General features: G+C 36.9%; 1 long non-coding RNA gene across 1 annotated transcript; it reads right to left on the reverse strand.

Moving 5' to 3' along the window:
• Positions 1 to 1,947: 1,947 nt before the first annotated feature.
• LOC140182811 (uncharacterized) lies at positions 1,948 to 4,284 on the reverse strand. The gene is made up of 4 exons (XR_011878955.1): positions 4,121 to 4,284; positions 3,975 to 4,029; positions 3,758 to 3,886; positions 1,948 to 2,280 (listed from the first exon to the last, which is right to left on the reverse strand). It is a non-coding gene; the product is annotated as an uncharacterized lncRNA (long non-coding RNA).
• Positions 4,285 to 6,038: the final 1,754 nt, after the last annotated feature.

Raw genomic sequence — 6,038 nt, forward strand, 5'->3', positions numbered from 1 at the left:
TAGAACATGACTAGGACTAGCACCTAAAAACTAAAATTTTAATATATTATTATCATGTTATACATACTATATCTGCTGTTGTAACATTTTTTTAAATTAAAACTAATAACTTTAATTTGAAAATACTAATACTATAAGTCTATAACCATAACTAGTATTATTTGCTTTTTATCGGCAGATGAATAAAAAAATTCAATTAGGTGCTCATCAACTTCTGTATGTAAGATAAAGTAGTAGCTTTTGTTATAACCAAAATTCATAAACATTTGTCAAATATTATAACAGTAGTATTCTTTTTTGGTGGATGATACCTGCTCCAAGGTTATATATGTGGTGAGATACCACATCAACAGATTTACCAGATTTGTTTACAAATTCCTGGAACCAGTTAGCATCATAGAAGCCACCGGGAGCAATGATCAGTGGCTTATGCCTGATCCCTCTATATACATCATGAAATATGTTTCTTAATGCAGCAATAACAGAAGCATATTGATCTGCAGAAACATTTGCTCCAACTCCACTCCCGCACAATTCATTGCCTGCACAAGCAAGAAGGAATTCATTTAAACTATTAATTCTATCAAGAGAGACATGCTATTTTTGTTTCGCAAAAAGAACTTGAAAGACTTGCAATGTTTGTGTTAGAAACTAAATGTGAAATCCTGCTATGTGGCAAAGATAATGAGTCTTAAAACCACCATTTTTTAATTTTAGTCTTATTGAATCAATTACACTGATGCTTGCTACTTTGGCATATATGTAATCAGGGAGAATACACTTACCAAATTCCCAACCAGCAATATTGTAATTCTTTCTTACAGTATAACAGATAAAAGATTCGGCATTGGAAGAGTTCCATGGTCCAACTGCAGAACCAGATTGTAATGTTCTTCCAGCAAGAGCATTCAATCCAAAGATAACCTTAGCCCTGAAATATACCTATCATTAATGTTAAACTTTCTTTTTTTCCCCCTTAAAATAAGTTTCCTCTCTTCTCTACTTCATTTCTCCACCATTCCTCCCAACTCCCTATCAGATTTTAAAGTAAGTAAAGGGTCTAAGAAATCAAATGCTGGTAGACGGATCCTAGTTATGGAGTCTACAAACAGTATCCTATATAATTCTGAGTACTTAGATTTACACTAAATTAGCTATCATAAATAATGATATGGCTATAACAAATTAGTACACACCTGTTCGCATTTTTCCAAATTCTCTTTGTCACCAGTGTATCCCTTCAAAAATAAGGGGAATCAAAATTAGAAAAGCAAACAAACCAGAGTAAAAGATATGTTTTCGTAACAGCAGACGCCAAATGAGAAACCTTAGCTGACAAAATAAGAAGGGGAGAGGCTGACAAAACCTTCATCTATTGTAAACATAAAACCATTAGAAAAATTGAACGATCCATCATTGAAACTCTAATGTAATTTAAAAAGGGGATAGGCTGCATAGCACCAACATAATAACTTACAGCAAATAAGGTAAGAATGTAAGCCCCGGCAGCTACTCCCATGCACATTACTGCATTAAGACTGCAGACAAAAAGAATGTTGGGGTGAGATTGCCTTCTCAAAACGAACAACTGCCAATATTCAAAGCCTAATGGAAATTGGTGTAAACTAATTTTCTTTATGTCATTAAATGGAAATCAATTACAGATTAAGCTTGAACTTACTCACCCAAAAAAGTTGAGAACCTCGGCTATTTGATCTGCTAGGTCGTCAACAGAAAGAATTGGATAATCTGGAATGTAACACCCTACCACACAAAGCTTTACGCTTAAGTCGTAAAACAGAGGTGATGTGGTATTACGACCTCTAAAATAAAATAAGTACATATAATAGCAGAAGAGTTATAATATGCTAGGAGCCTTGAAGGATAGGGAAAATAAAAATCGCGAGATAAAAGCGCAACGCTCAAGGAACGAGTTAACTTGCATGCTAAGAAAACTGTAACTGTCAAACATAAGATAACAGAAGTAGGAATAGAGTGCCAAAGATACAAAATAACAAGCTCCTAACTCAGCCTGCGAAGTCAAGACTGGCCGGAGAATATTTACACATATATACATACATATCCAAAACCCAAAAGTACATACACACAATCCTGCCTCTCCATAAACCTCTAAGAGGATCAAAAAGGACAAGTTATGCGGAGAGAAAGCTAAGTACATATATATACATCACTGTACAACAAAACTATACAACAACACTATCCAGTAACCCCTCCGCTTTAAGAGTCCAGACGCCTAACGAGATGGCTCCCGACCTGCATCTGAAAAACAACAACATAGTATGGAATGAGAACCGGAGGTTCTCAGTATGGTAAAGGTGCCACACACATAATATATAAGGTCCTGGGAATGCCAGAGGCAATCCTAGAACGCCGACACTCAGATTGTAGAGCTTAAAGTATTAAACAGAAGCCATAAAAGGTGGTTTCCTAAAAATATTTAATCCTAACTCAACTTAACCTTAAATCTAAGTCCTATACTGCCATTCCTCCATACCTCCAATTCCATCATGCATTTTCACAGACAAATAAACAGATAAAGGCAAACACAAGAAAGTTACAACTACTGCAGGTAACAAATACACATTTAGCATGACAAATACAGATAGGCATACCCAATTAGAGCACAAGCAAGTAATTCAAGTAATATGCATATGATGCATGCCTGTCCTATGGCTGATGAGGCTCATCTGTCGGTTATCCAGCCAACCCGACAAGTCTGAATTGTCCTTAGACTGTCCCCCGACATGCATCCCCAAGAGTCTATGCATAGATTTTTCTCAAATAATCAATATTGCTCAATGGGGGTAACATTCCCGGGAATTTATATAGTGCCCGGTCACACTTACGTCGTAGGGTCAACAGAGTATCGAGTTTTCAACCTGGTACACGTGGTGGCAAGCCACGGCACTTAATCCAGGGAATCTCGTATCTCAGATTATTCAAATTCATAAGCCATATAAATAATTCAATTATAATTCATCAACATCCACATCATTCTCAATTGCATCTCATTCATCATCATACATTAAACATATTCAATCCTTATCCTTCATTATATCACACCTCCCATTCCGTCCATCAATAGTTCCAATTCAAAACATAAGTCATTCTTTTCTAAATGAATCAAACTTAAAACATGCTCATTTTCTTAATAACTCAAAATCAAACCATATAACCTTTGAATCTAAATCTTTCTAGATAATCATATAACAAAATCTCTAATCTCTAATTTTTATAAAATTTCGGCAGCATCTCCTCTAAAACTCGGACTTTGCCACCCTGTTCGGGTCCAAACCTGTATTCTTTTCAATTCAACATTTCCTTCCTCATTATCATAACAATCTCCACAAAAAATCTACCTCAGATCAACAATTAAACTCATACAAAATTCAAATCCAACAACCAAAATTCAACTAAGAGTCATAGTTCACAAATCCTAGGCTTTTAACACAAAATACCTCAAATCAATAATTCATCGAATCGTTAATTAATCAACAAGCACCAAACCAACCATGTTCATCAACAATAACATTCAACTATAATTCTCTCCAAATTAACATAACAACATTCACCATCCAAAATTAATAACTAATTATCCAATAAACTTCAACCAATTATATTCATCGACAAATTACTAAATATTAAATATACACTTGCATTCCAACTTATCCTATGGTCATCTAGCCTAAGTTTTCACAGAACATTATATATTAAATGCAAGAAACCTAAACCATACCTTAGCCGATTTCCACGTAACGACCAAAGCTATTTATTCAAAACCAAGACAACCCCTCAAAACTCAACTAATCCGCTTCCTCCAAGTTCCAGTATTCACAATTTCAAGCTCCAATTATTTATTTTCAACCTAATACACATTCATAATACATATATACCCAATTTAATACTCAAATCTCAAATTTAATGAAAATAAAATAGAATTATCGTATCCTCACCTTACCCAAGCTTCACATAAGCAAGAGTGAACGTTTCTCTCAAGCTAATTGGATCCTAAAACATCAAAAATCAAAGAAATTTAATATTCCCACTTAAAATTTGAAAATTGGGGGAAGATGAAGCTGAGAGTGATTAAACAAGTTACCTATGAAATTGTTCCGATAGAAATGTAGAGCTCGACGCGGTGAACGCGTGGCCGCAAACGGTGCGGCGATTGGAGCTCGGACGGAGAAGTTACGGGGATCGGAAGTTAACGTAACAATTTTGACGTTCTTCCTTTCTTCTCCCTGATGCTCTTCGACGCTGCCAAAAATGGGGAGAAGAAGAACGTGGGTTCACTTAAAGGGCTGGTCCGGTTGGGCCCGGTTTGGGCCCGGTTCAACCGGTTCGGCCCGTTCGGTCTAATTTTGGATCGATTTCTTCGAAATTGGTGTCAAAATTCTCGTTTCGATGAGCTCTATCCTAATTTAATATAATATTCACATTTCTAATCTTCCTTATTAAAAATTAATTTATTGACTAATTATCTACTAATTTAACCGGGGTTTACATGGAACAATCTCAGGAGCTCCCAACTGCAACAACTCTTGAACAAAGTACAAGATGATAAGAAAGCAAGAACTTAAAATATTATCAATGAAGGAATTTATAACAGTGAGGAGATATATACATCAAGTAACACTGCAAAACAATCAAACACAGCTTAACATGATGAGCACAAAACAATCAAACACAGCTTAACATGATGGAAGCAGGAAATGAATGCTTAATTTACAAAGAGTTGAAGAAACTGGGATCAAAGAACTTCAAAATCAAGAGGAGTAACATATTAAACCTTTTTTCTCAACCTTCTGCCTGCCATTCATGGCACTTTCCTGAAACAAAGATCACGAAAATAATTAGGAAACATCAAAACCAAAAACAAATTACAAATAGAACATGATGCTTCTTAATTAAAAAACAAATAATCGCAGAACCTCCCCTAATCAGAACAAATTCAACATAACAACAACAAGGATCAGTAACAAATTCAACTCAACTCAATTATCCAGCAACAAATTCTACTTCCAGCAACAACCACATTTATGATATGTTCAGCATCAAATTCAACTTACAGCTGACAACAAATTCTACTTCTAGAATTCTAGCAACAAATTCAGCTATGATAACTATGATAACTTTCAGGCAACAACAAAAACTTAAACTATGATAACTTTCAGGAAGCAACAAAAAAACTTCAACTCTCCAAATATGATTTACAGCAGATTAACATTAGCTAAATCATAATTTCAGCAACAAACTCAACTTTGAGCAATAAATTCAAGATGTACTAATAATTTATAGCAATAAAATTGAAAGAGGAATAACAGGGCTGAAGATGAAACTCACATAGGCAGAGAGACGAAGCAAGCGTTGATGGAAGACCCGAGCCGAAGCTGAAACCCTAAACCCAGACTCAGGGCCGAGGAAGCGTTGATGGCCGAAGCAGGAAGGCGAGCTTACAAACTATGATAGAGCGCGACAGAGCTTGAGCGGCGATGAGCTTGAAGCGGCGACGCGAGCTCGAGGCGGCGATGAGCTTGAAGCGGCGACGCGAGCTCGAGGCGGTGACGTGCTTGAGGCGGCGACGTGAGCTTGAGGCGGCGACGAGCTTGAGGCCGTGACGAGTTTGAGGGGGCGACAGAGCTTGAGGCAGCGACGAGCTTGAGGGGGCGACCAAAGCTTGAGCGGCGACGAGCTTGAGAGGGCGACCAAAGCTTGAGGAGCCGGCGATGGGCTTGAGGGACAGAGTGGCGAGAGAAGAGAGAGGTGAGATGGGTTCTGATTCTAGGTTAGGGCACCACGCAAAGAGGGTAAGTGAGGGAGAAAAGGAAACAAAAAATTACTAAGTGTTTGTGAGTTGTGTTAAATTTTTTTGCACTAGATACATTAGGCATCACTTTTAAAATGCACCTAAAACTTAACAAATAGGCTACCATTTAAAAGCGTCTCCTTTGATACGAAAAGTGAACCTATAGATATCAACCTACGGCTACGCTTTATAAGTGATTTCTATAATACCT

This window comes from Arachis hypogaea, chromosome 20, assembly GCF_003086295.3.
Source record: "Arachis hypogaea cultivar Tifrunner chromosome 20, arahy.Tifrunner.gnm2.J5K5, whole genome shotgun sequence".
Lineage (NCBI taxonomy): Eukaryota > Viridiplantae > Streptophyta > Magnoliopsida > Fabales > Fabaceae > Arachis > Arachis hypogaea.